Raw genomic sequence first — 15,344 nt, 5'->3', positions numbered from 1 at the left:
CTTTAATCATTGGTGGTATGGAAGGGTTCAAGGATTTATTTCAAATTTCTCGTATCTGTTTAAACTTGCATTGTTTTCAAGAATGTGATCAATTTCGGAGAAAGTTCCATAAGATTCTAAGAAGAAGATACATTCTTTTCTGTTTAGGTCAAATGTTCTGTAAATATCTGTAAGAACTATTGAATTATTAAGGTCTGTTAGCTCCCACATTTCCTAGTTTAATTTTTTCTAGACGACCTGTCTGTTGGTAACAGTGTGGTATTGAAATCTCCCACTATTCATGTATTAGGGTCAGTACATGAGTGGTTTCAACTATAGTGGTGTTTCTGCTGAAAAAAACAACAACAACTTGTGTAGCTAGAGTTTTCCTGCCTTGCCCACAATCAGGACAAATTTTTGTCACCTGCCAGTCCCACAGCCACTCAGACCCAACTAAGTAAACACAGAGACTTATATTGCTTACAAACTGTATGGTTGTGGCAGGCTTCTTGCTAACTGTTCTTATAGCTTAAATTAATCCATTTCCATAAATCTATACCTTGCCACGTGGCTCGTGGCTTACCGGCATCTTTACATGCTGCTTATCATGACAGTGGCTGGCAGTGTCTTTCCACCTTCCTGTTCTTTCTTTTCTCTTCTCTGTTAGTCCTGCCTATACTTCCTGCCTAGCCACTGGCCAGTCAATGTTTTATTTATTGACCAATCAGGGTAATTTGACATACAGACCATCCCACAGCAAACTTGGTTATCTTTGTGTTTGGAACATAAATGCTAAGAATTTAAATGTAATCTTGGTGGATTATTTCTTTGATGAGTGTGTAGTATCTTTCCTTATCTCTTCTGATTAATTTTGGTTTGAAGTCTATCTTGTCAGATACTAAAACGGCTACACTAGCCTATTTTTTTAGGTCCATTTGTATAGAACATGTTTTTCCAGCCTTTTACCCTGGGGTAATGTCTATCTTTGTTGTTGAAATGTGTTTCTCATATGCAGTAAAAGCATGGATCCTCTTTTTTTCATCTATTTTGTTAGTTTATGTCTTTTTATTGGGGAATTGAGAACATTGATACTGAGATATATCAGAGACCATTGATTGCTGTTATTTTGATGTTATTGGTAGTGATGGTGATTTCTGAGGTGGTGATAGGGTGTGTGTTTGTGTGTGTGTGTGTGTGTGTGTTTCTTTTCCTTTAATTTTTTTGTTCTGGCATTATTTATTTTCTGGGTTTTTATTGGTTTTGCTAATCTCTTTAGGTTGTAGTTTTCCTTCTAGTATCCTCTGTAGGTCTGCATTTGTAGTTAAATATTTCTTTAATTTTATTTTATCATGGAATATCTTATTTTCTTTACCTATGGTGCTGATTATAATATTCTGGGCTTGCATCGGTGGTCTCTTATTAGAGTCTGTAGCAATCTGTTTAGACCCTTCTGGATTTTAGAATCACTTTTGAGAGTACAACTAGGAAAACCTTATTTTATGATTTTGTTGAAAATATTATCTGGGGTCATCCTTGTGGATTCCTGAGAGCCTCCTCAGCACCCTGCCTCTTCCTATTCCCATGATGCCCTTATCTATCATGGTATCTCCCTCTCTGCCCTTCCACTCTGTCCCTGTTCCAGCTCGACCCCTCCCATTCTCATCCCCCACTCCTTGCCCTCCACCACTCCCACACACCCAGTCCGCTAATGTAGATCTCATCCACTTCTCCTTCACTGGGTCATCCTGGTGTCCCTCCTAGGGTCTTTCCCTTTTAGATAGTCTCTCTAGAGCTGTGAGTTGCAGTCTGACCATCCCTTCCCTCACATCTAGTATCTACTTATGAGTGAGACCCCCTTGGACTGTTGGCAGTGGTCCAGAGGGTACCTGCACTGGTCTACTCTGGTGACCAGTCTAGCGAATACCCTGTCATCACAGAGCATTTGTCCAGTGACTGAGGGAGGCAGATGCAGAGATCCATGGCTAGGCACCAGGCTGAATTCCGGGAATCCAATCAATGAGAGAGAGGAGGAATTCTGCAGGCGTGGGACATCGAGATCATGACGGGAAGCCATGCCGAGATGACTGGCCACACTAGTGGTAGCCCATGAACTGTAGATTAGTGTCTGTGGAGCCCCAATGGGACTGGACTAGGCCCCTCTGCATATGGAATATGGTTGTTTGTCTCGAACTGTCTGGAGGGCACCCAGATAGGAGGATTGAGATCTGTCCCTGGTGCATAGGCAGGCATTTGGGAATCCAGTGCCTGTGGTGTGATGCCTGGCGCAGCCTTGGTGCAGTGGGAAGGGGCTTGGACCTGCCTAGGCTCAGTGTGCCCTGCTCTGCTGATTCCCCATGGGAGTCTTTGATTTGGGGGATGTGGGGTGGCTTGGGAAGGAGGACTAGGTGGTGGGATGAGGGAGGAGGTGGGATTTGTGGGTGGTATGTAGATTGAGTAGAAAATTTCTTAATAAAGAAAAATGGAAAAAAAAAGAAAATACTATCTTGGCCTCCTTACTCTGTTTCAATTATTCATAGATTTGATCTTTTCATAGTGTCCCAAAATTCATGGATATTTTGTGTCAGGAAATTTTTAGATTTCCTGATTTTAATTTAGATTTAACTTAAATTTAGATTTTAATTTAGATAAATTTTTTAGATGTTAGGTAGAGTGATATAGTCATTACTTCTATAATATAGTCAATGCCTGAGATTTACTCTTCCATCGTTTATTCTTTTGGTGGATCTTGCCTTTTTAGTTTCTATTGAATTTCAGATTTTTCATTTCCATTATTAACTCCAGTTTCTGCTTTTGTTGTTATTGTTTGTTTACTTGTTTGTTTTTTTTATCAATTCTGTTACTTCTACTTTTTCCTTTAGATATTGAATAGTATTCATTTCCTTGCATTGCTTCTGTTTTTCTTTTTTTCTTTAATAGATTTGTTCATTTCTTCATTGTTGTGTTTTCCTGAGTTTCTTCAATGGATTTGTTCATTTTCTCTTTAACAGCCTATATGGTCTTCATACAGTCAGATTTTTGTTACTGTTTGCTTTTGTTTTTTGTTTTGTTTCTCCAATTTAACTTTTTATTGATTCTTTGTGGATTTTTATATCATGCATCTCTATCCCACTCATCTCCCCATCCCTTCACATCTTCCCTCTGTCATTTCAACCTCCCCCAATATAAAACAAAATAAAATTTAACAGAAAAATTTAAAGAAAAAGGAAAGAAAAATCTCATCATGGAAGCTGTAATATCACAAAAAGAGTCACACAATATACCCTTTAGTACATCTTTATGTGCAAGTGTTCATTGCAATTAGTTATTGATGTCCTTCAAGGCACTTGGTTTCTGCTACATTATTGATAATAGATCCTCACAGGAACTCCTCTGAGGTATGCTGCTATTGTCCTGTGCCTTGGAGATCCTCCAGCTTTGCTTCTGCAGGACCAGCCCCTTCATGTACTCCAGGATATTATTGGGGTGAATATTGGGATGGACCATCTCATAGCCCTGCTTCTGGGCCTGAGTAATTGCTGTGTTAGTCAGCCTAGCAGCTCTCCTTTATCTTTATCACCAGGGTGAGTTCACCATCACCTCTGCAGCTAACTGAGCTTTTGTAGTAAGCAGCAAGTTGCAGGCCATTTTGCCTGCTGTCACACCCTCAGAGCAGGATCACTCATACCTACCATACCACAGCCTGCTCTACTGTGTTACCAAGGCAAGTTACAGGAGTCACTCTACTGAGTGTTGTAGCTGGTGAGAGGCAGGGCAAGCATTCTCGCTCTTGTGACCTCAGGGCTAGCCCTCCCAATCTTCTACAACAGACAGTCTTCAAGGGCGAATGAGGCTTCTGTCCTTCACCCACACCACCATATGGCAGATGAGGGAGTGGAGTCCCCTAATGTCTTCAGGGTTGTCTCACCTGTTCCCCTGCCAACAGGATCAGCTCTACTGTGTTGCCCAGGTGAGGTGCAGTGCCCTCTCTCTGGAGTGCTGCACCTGTTTAGAGGCAAGGTCAGCCCTCATGCCTGACTCATGTAGTGATTCACAAACAGGAGGAGGGCATCTTTTTCTCACCCTTACCACCCGATGGCAGACGAGTGGTGTGGGGCCAGCTCTCCCTCTCATGACCTCAGAGGAGGCTCACCTGTGCCCTAACCAGTAGGGTCAGTTCTGCTGTACTGCCCAGGCAAGATGCTGGGCCTGCTCTCCTGAGTTCTGCAGCCAGTGATGTGCCAGGCCAGCTCTCCAGTTCTCGTGACCTCAAAGGCAGATCCCCCACCTAGAGACACCTAGAACCATAAATATATGTGATCATAGAAGAACCTGTTCGTGGTACATTATAGATGATATGCCAAATGTACAAAAAAAAAAAAAAACAATAAGTGTAAGAAAAAATGTTACATAACTTGCTAAGGCAAATGTATCAAAATAAAAGAAACTTTTCAACCAAAGCCCAATTAACCAGAAAAGCATGGAATTATATATTTCAAGAACTAAAGTGAAAAATAGCCAACCAAGACTGCTATACCCATGAGTTTTATCTAATTTATGAAAAGTTCATACAATTTATCAACAAATATGAGCTAAAGCAATATAGGATAATCAAGCCTGCATTACAGTATATAATTAAATAATCATAAATATAAAGAAAAAAGAAAGATTGTCTATATTACACTGGGTGGAAATAATAATTCTTAGGTGGAATAGATAAAAAAGGAAACTAAAAAAAATCCATTCATTATTTCCATCAAGTAAAAAAGAAGCTGACCCCTGATCGATATAAGAGGGGAGAAAACAATATTCCAAGTAACAAAAATATTGCTAATATTATAAAAATTAGTAGACATAACTTGATCATAATTTTAAATGTTAATGTTTTTAACTCTCTAATTAGCAGACACAAAGTTGAAAGTTGGATTAAAAAAAAAAAAACCTTGACTTTTTCCACATATAAATTGGATTCACATTTCAAAGGCAAAGCTACATACAGATTGAAGTCAAAAGAGAAGTTAATTTTCCAAACAAGAGGAAATAAAAAACACTCTGAAATAACTCTTTTAATAACTGATAATATAGACTTTAAACTAAATTAGTCACAATGGAAAAAGGTCAGTATATGCTAATGAGTGGAGAATGCATTAAGGTAAAAGAAGTATGTATATTCCAATTATGAGATATGAAATTGGGGCTCCAATTCCACAAAACTACAACCAATAGATATAAAAAATGAGGGGATAAAGCACTGATACATCAACACTGTAAAATTCCATCCATAGGTATGTCACCTATATTTAAAAATAAATGAATTTTATGAAGTTCATGTTATAGAAAAATCCTTTTTTAAACCTTTACTATTGACATGATGTTTTTTATGAAATTCTGAGGCCTCCAGCACATTTCCTACCAATAATTTATCATTCTCATCATTACCTTGTGCAAGAGGACCTGGCAGACAAGTATGGGATCGAATGTGAGTTATATATAAAGGATGACTCCTTTTCCTGATTGTATCTTGTAACTGAATAAACAGTAAAGTTAATTCTGAAGCATCAGGAATAAATTCTGCAGTCTCAATATGTAATACCACTCTTTCAGCATACTGAGAGTCAGTTACTATGTTGAGAGGTTCTGAAAAATCCATTAATACCAACAGAATAGCATACAATTCTGATTTTTGAACTGAATTATAAGGACTTTGAACCACTTAAATTTTCTGATTTGTAACCTGCCTTTCCTTGTTTGTTTGCATCTGTATAAAATGTATGAACTCCAGATATGGGTTTTTCCTGTACAGTTCGAGGCAAGATCCAATCAGCTCTCTTTATAAGATCAATTCTATCGCTTTTGGGATATTTGCTGTTAATTTCTCCAAAAAAGTTACTGCAAGTTCTACAATAGAACTTGTCGTCATATTAGGTATGTTTTCAAGATTGAGCAGATATATTTTAGATAGACAGATCATCTTCAAACCCTTCAGAGATCTACAGAATATGGCATTTAAATGTTTTAATAACTTAGAAGATTTTTCTTTTTGTTATGACTATGAGACATGTCAGCTCCTGGCAGTACCAATATACTTCAAAGAAAATATGGGCATTGAAGAAACTGCATATGGAGTTACCTTTCATGGTGGCAAAAGTTAGCCACTGGACAACAAAGTATCTTCAAATTGACTGCTGACAAATAGGACAAAGTGGACAGACAGGACATGAAACAAAGGACTACTGATTCTTGCCAAGACAAGTGTGGATGTGACTTTATTAAAAGGCATCTTCTGAGGCCAGGACAATATGGCACCATCCCTGAAGTGGCCTTTGCAATCCGGAAAAGGTACAGTACCCTTTTCTTTGAAGGCAACTGAATAAGCAGTGGGCCGATGGCTTCTGATGTGCAATTGAACAGCAGCTGAAACAGTTATTCTTGAAGATAAACTAAGCTCACACTTCTCAATAGTAGACTGGCATTTAAAAGAGGGATGTGGAGAAGAACGAGATGCCAAGATGAAGCCACACATACACACAGTCAAGAAGAATGGACAGCTGAATTAAAAAAAAATCAATAATTTCCAGAATTCAAAATCCTGGATCAGGTCATGACACTAGTGGAATTCAGGTGTTTCTGGTACATGGACTGCTCTCACCAAATGTGAGGTCGAACTGTTAACCTTGTGTACGTCCTAGTTCACAAATGAGTCTGAATGAGTCTGTCAGATATACTAAGCCTATTGGCTGAAGATGATGCCCCAACACTGCGGTGAAACCTCAGGTGACAGTCCAGGTAGCTGGCTGTTTCTGTCAACACACATTTTTTTTTTTTTTGGAAGCTGCTTGCATACACTTCCTATTTTTATTTTTTTATTAGGTAATATTATTTTCCTTCTTGGGTCTCTGAGGGAACTGGAGATTAGTTAGTTATAGTTATAGTTTTCCTTGTTAAGAATTTCAGAAAAGAAACTCACTAAAGAGGACTAAGTGTATAAATTTGAAAGACGTTATAAGACAGTTCTGTAAGTAATATAAGTTAAGATAGAAAGTGAATCAGGTACATTTTGAACTTACCAAAATAGGATAGATAGTGGAATTATTTTCTCTGAATTTGTCAAATGCAAATGGACTAGACATTGTTTAGGTATTTATTGCTTGTATATATGGTATATAGTTATTGTACTTTTGTATATAATTGTTCTTATATTAGGTATAACTTTTTTTCTTTTATTAAAATAGAAAAGGGGAAATATGGTGATATTTTATTTGTACTGAAATGTGATTTTATTTGTATGTTAATAAATAAAGTTGCCTGGGGGTCAGAGCTAATAGCAAACCATAGCAGAACTGGGCAGTGGTGGCTCACACCTTTAATCCCAGCACTTGGGAGGCAGAGCTAGGCAGATCTCTGTGTGTTCAAGGATGCAGCCAGCATGGAGACACACGCTTTTAATCTCAATACCAACCATAGAAGACCTGGAGGTCTGTGTAGATGGGCAGTGACGAGGCGGTCATGTGGTTGGGTTTACAATCAGTGAGAAGGCAGAACAGAAAGTTAATAAAAAGACAGACACATAGGAAGTAGGTCTCCTTGCTGAGGGGAAGGATGACAGCAGCAGCTAAGGGTAGGAAAGGTGGCTTTAGTCTCAGCTCTCAGCAGCTGCTCTGACCTCTTGGGCTTTTAACTCTGCAATTGGCTCTGTGCTTCTTATTTAATAAGACTGTTCATCTACATTTTACATTAGACATTGGGTTATTTACTTGTCCTTGAGAGGAATTTTCTCCACAGCAGCAGGAAAAGTTTGGATCATGTTAAATTTGGGGGCCTGAAAGAGGCCCCCTGAGGCACTTACCACCAGTAAAGGGTTGCCTCATATATCTATTATTGATCTGCACTCATTGGTCCAATGTCAGCCTTTGCCACATCTTCTACATAATCCAGAAGTTTGGGATCTCCTGTTTGGGTTATTTCTAGAAGGAGTATTACTTCTAGGAGTACCCTGTGTACAGGTTTTGTTTATATGACCTGGTATACCACTCTTAAAGCATTTTGTACCCTGGGGCCTTCTTCCACCTCTGGAAATTACCTCTCCTATCCAAGCCTCATTAATATGGTTAAGAGACCCAAGATCTTTAATACTGAATCCATTCTTCCAATGGAGCTGATCTGACCTTTAATGACATAAGTATTCTTTTGCATTATGTATTAGCATTGTCAAATGCCAAGTGCTCAGTTAATACTTGTCTTAACTCTTTATCTGACACAACTTTCATTATAGTCATGATCAGCCTTTGTAAAAAAAAAAAATCAGTGAAAGGTTCTGGAGGTCCCTGGAATATCTTTGTGTACATCTCAGTTGGTTTTCCTGGTTCTAGAATTTTCCCCAAGCATTTAGAGCTTCTGTATAGCATAGAGATAGTGTATGCTCTTCATAAATGGCTTGTACATTTCTATCAATGAAATGTCCCTTACCAAGAATTTGATCTTGGGAGATCTTAAAACCTCTTATCTCATGCTATTGTTTCAGGTTCTTAGCCTCCTCTCTCAACCAGTTTTCCCATTGCAACTGCTGGCTATATTCCATAGTAGCTGAAATTAACCGATTCCAGTCATATGGTATGATTCTATTTGAGGTAGACCATGAACTTAACATCTGTCTTACATATGTTGAGTGTATGTCATAAGTGACTACCACTTTCTTTATATTTTTAAATATCTTTCATCAGAATAGGCTGTAATCTATAGTCCACATATGTCTCAGGATGTCTATTATCTGCTGGCCTCTCATGGATGATGACAGGATATGCCATTGTATGAGAGTCATCTGGAGATGTCACAACCTGTATTGTCTTGCCTTTCTGCTTATTAGGTCCCTTGTCATCTTTACTGAGAGTTTCTTCCAGGGCTTGCAAATGAGCACCTAGGGTCTGTTCCAGAGAATGAACTTCCTTTGTGGTAAGAGATTCAAGAGATTTCATGGAATCATGCAACATTTTATGTTCTTCTGAGACCCATGATTCCATAGACACTATTTTATCAGTTAATGATAATCTTTCTTCATTATAAAGTGTCTGAGTAGCAACAACTTCATCATGGATAGTGATTGTTCTATCCATTAAGTATTCATATTTAGTATGAATAAAATCAAATCTGTTTGTACATTTATTATTAATGGACTGATGTTCTTATAGTAAGTTAGCAGATTCCAAACTAAGGAGCCTGCTATGTAAGTTTTCATTACTATCTTGTAACTCCTGGTTAGCAGATTTCAGAGAAAGAATATTTTTATGTGAGACTTCATCGCTACCTTGCAAAGCCTGCATCAGTCACAATAATAACTCATCTTTGTTATTATTATTAAACCAGGTTTTAATGCTATGTGAATTATTATGGTAGATGCCAAAATGGTGCATACCAAATATGTCTCAGGAAGGTCATATATTTCCTGTAAAATCTCATTCATCATATAAGCATAAAAGTTCTTAAATCCTTGTGAAGTAATATTTTCTGTCATGTTTTGAGAAATATTCAAAATTTGTAAAGAAAATTTTGTTTATTTGTTAATCAGTTTTAAAGTGTAAAATTATCAAGTACTCTTATGTCTAATGAAATACTGACTTCCTTGTATTACTGTACTTGTTATGGTTTTTGGGTATAGTAGAGCTATTCACATCATTGCAACAAAATATCTGACAAAAATGACTTCAGGAAACTAATTTAGTCTTACAACCTCAGGGTTTATTTTCATCGTGGAAAGGGAGGAGGTGTGCCTGTTCCCACTGAATTCGCCCACTCTCAATAAGCAGAGAATAAATACTCATTCTCATTCCTTTTTATTCAGTGCTAAATGATAGATTGTGGAATGGAACTGTCTATATTTAAGGTTGGTCTTCTCCTTCAATTGCCCTAATCTAGATAACCTCTAACACACATGCTCAGAGGTTTATCTCCATGATGACTCTAAGTAACAACAAGTTCATAATGAAGTTGACAATCATATTTCTACTATTTTTCAAATTGATACTTAACATACAGTATCCTCTCAGGGACTCTGACACTGATGCACATGGATATTTCTTTGGAAACATGGGATAAGGTTCTATGACATCTCAGAGTGTCTTGCATTTTATGTCTAAAAATCTAATACCACTTGAATGATGTAGCCAAGTTCTAATGCTAAGTCAGGATGGAGCCTGGTTCATTGGATCGCATTTTAGTTAATTTCTGACTGTCTACCATGAGAAAATATTTCCTGGTAATTTGCCTTTGAGAAGCTAAAACTCCTTCAGTAGTGTTCTCAAATTAACCTCGCTTCTGTCAAATCAATTTGCATTTTTACAAGATTAAGTCTGATATGGGATCTTGTCCTCCAGACACTATTTCTTAGCATTGTTGAAGTGTTATCCATTTTTCTTTAACAGTGTTAATCTCTTTAAAGATCACAGCTGTTTTCACAAAAAAAAAAAAATGTGAAAAAAAGTACTTTTCCTTTTTCTATTTGGTAAGGAAAGTACCTTTCCTCACCGAATAGCACACATTTTTCAAATCTCTATCAACTCCTTTTGCTTTCTCTCACTGTAGAATTAAATGAGAATGATGAGTATCAATCATGACATAGCTTGAATGCTACCCTATGCCAAATAAACTAGCCCTTTACTTTTAAATTCAACATCACATAAGTTCTTAAGATTTAAAAAGAAATATAGACAGGTTGGTCAGGGTTGGGATTATATCTTTCTGGGTTATTGGCTTCATATTCAAGGAAATTAAATAAACTCAGAGACTGAAAAGAAAAAAAATATCAAGAAAAAATTTCTTTCAGAGCAAAGATATAAAACAAAGGAGCAGCAGGTCACAGTAATGAATGTACCCAGAGGGCTTTCATTATGGTTTAGTGCTTCTTTTTATGGGGCTCAGAAGGAAGAATTGGATTGCTTAGGGATGTAGTGAAAGTGGTTCTTTGTTTTGATAGTTAGATCAGGTCACACAATCATTTTGCAGTACACATATTCCTTGCCATGTTGCATCTGATTTTAATCATATCAATGTCAAATAAGCATAAGGTAGTGAATAGAGAATTCACTCTAAAAGTTTCATAAATAACACCATTTTGTTATATTTTCATATTAACAAAACAATTCAAAAAGAACAGGACCAGCTACTTGATAACAGGATATAGCCAGAAGTTTTCTCCAGTCCTACTCAGCCCCATGGTCTCACAGCCTCTTATAAAATAATCACTCAGAGGCTTAATATTAATTATCAACTGTATGGCCCATGACAAGAGTCTTGCTAGCTAGCTCTTATATCTTAAATTAACCCATTTTTATTAATCTATGTTTTGCTGCATGTTCTGTGGCTTGTTCCTTGGACAGCATGCTGGTGTCTCTCTCCGCTCTCCTTTATTCTCCTTTCTCTCCAGTTGGAATGCCTAACCTTATTCTGCCTCACCATTAGCCAAAGAGCTTTATTTATCAACCAATCAGAGCAACACATTTTCACAGCATGTAGAAAGACATGCCACAACATTTCCCCTTTTCTGTCTAATAAAAAAAAGGTTTTAACTTTAACATAGTAATATTATATATAATAAACAGTTATAAAGCAAGAATTATAGTTACAATGTCTAGTCCATTCATATTTGGCAAAATTAAAGAAAATATTCTGGCTTATACAGTATGGCCAGCGACATTAGCTAGTGCTCGCTCAACTCTCTCTAACGGGAAAGTAGCAGACTACAAGAGACTGAACTGTATCTTCCTCTATTTCCAACAGATTCACATTCAACTTTCACTCACAAAAATAGCCAAGAAAATTTTATTAGTTCTTAAAAAAAAAGTTAATATAAAATTATAGCAAAAAAAAAAAAAAAGGAACCTGAACTTTAGTAAAACAGCTGGAACAATCTGCAGCAGCATCAGGAGTGATGGGAGAGAGATTTAATTTACTTGATTTTCTATGGTTGTTGGTTGTTCCCTAGTCTCACAATGATGGAAGCTGTACATTTTTTTGAAAGGACCAAGAAACTGTTGGAGGTCTGGTTCTCCAGGCAGTAGTCTGATGCAAGCCAGGGATCTGGGGATCTTTGTACCATCCCAAGATCTGAGTGGGATGTCCTTTTCAAGAATGTGCAGTGCTCAATCATAAGTGTGACAAAGACTGATAAGCAGGAAGCTTATGTACTCAGTGAGAGTAGCATGTTTGTCTCCAAGAGACGGTTCATTTTGAAGACATGTGGTACAACCCTCTTATTGAAAGCACTGGTTCCTCTATTGAAGCCTGCTTGGGATTACAGTGGGTTTGACTCAATTCAAAGCTTCTTCCCATAAGAATTTAATGAAACCTTCTCACCAAGGGGACCCACACCTGAATTTCCAGGAAGAAATTGAGTTTCTTAATGCAATTTTCCCAAAATGAGCAGCATATTATATGGGACATGTTGCTAGAGTTTTCCTGCCTTGCCCACAGTCAGGACAAATCTCTGTCACCCGCCAGTCCCACAGCCGCTCAGACCCAACCAAGTAAACACAGAGACTTATATTGCTTACAAACTGTATGGCCGTGGCAGGCTTCTTGCTAACTGTTCTTATAGCTTAAATTAATCCATTTCCATAAATCTATATCTTAAAGTAGTCCATTTCTACAAATCTATACCTCGCCACGTGGCTGGTGGCTTATCGGCGTCTTCACATGCTGCTGGTCATGGTGGCGGCTGCAGTGTCTCTGGTCATGGCGGCGACTGCAGCCAGTCCTTCTGCCTTCCTGTCCTTTTATTTCTCCTCTCTGTTAGTCCCGCCTATCCTTCCTGCCTAGCCACAGCCGATCAGGTTTTATTTATTGACCAATCAGAACAACTTGACATACAGACCATCCCCCAGCACAGCCAAGTGCAGACCATCTCAAACACCTGCACTCAGGCCCATGGTCCTAATCATCCTCTATACGGACCTGCTGGGTAACGCCACAAGGAACCTGAGAATGGGCTCCCACAGGACATACAGAACATCCCCCAACAGGGACATATGAATTCTGACTTGTATACTTTGGATTTCCCAGAGAGCTGAGTAATCAATCAGCCAGATCAAACCCTGGAAATTCTGATGAGTCAGCTCAACCCATCAGTTATGGACCAGTTAGGTCTGCATGAAAGATGGTGTTACTACAAAGGATGTCACTCATGAGAGTGGAATTCTTGACCTGATACCAGGTTCTGTCATTGATGCCACACTGTTCAATCCTTGTGGCTACTCAATGAATGGGATGAAATCGGATGGAACATATTGGACTATTCACGTCATTCCAGAACCAGAATTCCCTTATGTTAGCTTTGAAAAAAACTTTGAAAAAAACTACTATGATGACCTGATCAGTCAGGTTGTGGAAGTCTTCAAGTCAGGAAAATTTGTGTCCACCTTGTTTGCTAATCAGAATTGTAAATGTCGCACAGTACTTTCTTGCCCCCAGAAAATTGAAGGTTTTAAATGTCTTGATTGCCAGAGTGCTATGTTCAATGATTACAATTTTGTTTTTACCAGTTTTGCTAAGAAACAGCAATAACAGCAGAGTTGATTAAGAATAATGAAGAAGAAAAAATGTGAAAAGAGAAGACACACAGGAGGTGGTGGCTGCTTTCTAGATGTTGACAGTGGGGGCTCTGTTCTCCATGACCACCACCTTGTAGTTGCAGAAAGCCCTAAGTGTATTGATAGTGTGATCATTTTGATGTGTATGCATTATTATATCAAGGAGTTAGATATCTTGCATGAATGCTCTCCTCTGTGTTTAGGTGTTCTATGCCACTCTTGCTGTGATATTGAAGTACATGTAGAAAAGAACTTTGACGGTATGAATTATTATGACACTTGTGAAAATGATTCAATTTGGTTTATGCACATTGTAATATTTCTGCAGGTATTGTCCAAAATCCTCCACAGACAAGGTTTTTGTCCTCATTAGATTGCTAGCTTCTGAGACTGTTCTATTAATTTGCTGCCAGAGTCTTTACATCCAGTTATCTCCACTTTCTAAAGCATATTCTCCACTAATGTTATTCAAGACCAATTTTTACTTCATACAGGTGTTTTATGCAATGGCAATTAAGTTTTTCTTCCATAAGTTGAGTCCTTATAAGAAAATGCTGATTCCAGTTACTCTTTTGTGTTCTATTGTTTTTATAGTTGTTCCTGCTTTTATAGTCTGGTGATTGATTTCTTCTCTCACCACGGTGTCTTTTCCTCTTCCCTCAATTGTATATATATATATATATATATATATATATATATATATATATATATATATATATAAATCTTATATCCCATGTGGGAATTTGAGATGGACCCTGGCTTAATTTTTTATGACATAAGAATGTGGCCTCCTTATTGGCATGAACTGTGGAAGATAAATGACAAAACAATGTATTAAATGAAAAGAGTTGAGTCTCCAGGGTTGGTTAGCAGAGAGAACTCATAAAAAAAAAAAGCCTTGATGGAACTGGTTGGCTGTGCAGTGCACTTTTAGCTTTAATGGAGTACCTGCCATGCCTTCACTAACTTATTAATTAGTGATTGGAGGAAGTCCACTGAGTCAAGGCAGACACTTAATCCTAAACATTCTGACCTTGGAATGTGCAGTCAACTTTTAACCTATGGCCACCAATTTCTACTAAAAGAAAATTTGATTCAAAGGAGAATCTGTGGCATTTCCATTTGTGACTTAGAAGGTGTATATTTTTTTGTGCTGCATGTGAGTTGTTCCGACTTCACCTGTTCCTATGTGGTCTTCCTTCACCATGGTGTTCACATGATCAAATGAAAAGCTTTCCAGAGTGAGGACTATCCAGGTTACTCAGCCAGGTAGTAAATGTATGAATACACAAAACAACTCAATATTCTGAAATATTTAATGGGACTAGAAATATAGGCTTTCAATGTTAGTGGCATTTGCAGATGTTGTGGGATTTAAACAGCTGGGAGAAGAGCAAAATGGACTAAATTTCCTATTTATTGCCTTCTTACTATTTTCTTGGTAGTTTCTGGACTGATGCAGTGACGTTCTGTTTCTTCCGTATTTATAAGGAAACACTTTTTTAGCATTTCTAAACATAGAATCTACTTGGGTTGAAATCAAGTGGTTGGAACACTGTCTGGATTGTTACTTTAAGCACGCTGTTGATTGAATGTTCATTGGGGAAGCCTCAAATCAGCTTTATCAGTCTGACTCTGTAATGACCACAGCACCTAATGTTTGAACTGCTATTTCGAGGACCAGTGCTTATTTAAGCTGGTTTTTGTAACCCATGAGAATTTGTTGATTTGAGGTCTGATTCACTCATCTTACAGAATTACAAATTCTAATGTTGAAATTTGCAGAGGTTT

At 37.8% G+C, this 15,344-nt stretch overlaps 1 protein-coding gene and 1 pseudogene across 11 annotated transcripts in view; both read left to right on the top strand.

Annotated features, from left to right (window-relative positions):
• The window catches only part of Sntg1 (syntrophin gamma 1), a 741,147-nt gene that overhangs the window by 471,635 nt on the left and 254,168 nt on the right, over positions 1–15,344 (top strand). The gene's annotated exons all lie outside the window — the stretch shown is intronic.
• On the top strand, positions 11,593–13,539 carry LOC114681579 (annotated as a pseudogene).

The sequence above is a fragment of the Peromyscus leucopus genome, chromosome 2 (assembly GCF_004664715.2).
Source record: "Peromyscus leucopus breed LL Stock chromosome 2, UCI_PerLeu_2.1, whole genome shotgun sequence".
Classification (NCBI taxonomy): domain Eukaryota; kingdom Metazoa; phylum Chordata; class Mammalia; order Rodentia; family Cricetidae; genus Peromyscus; species Peromyscus leucopus.
The sequence above is the reverse complement of the archived record's forward strand: the minus strand, read 5'-3'. Positions and strand labels throughout refer to the sequence as shown.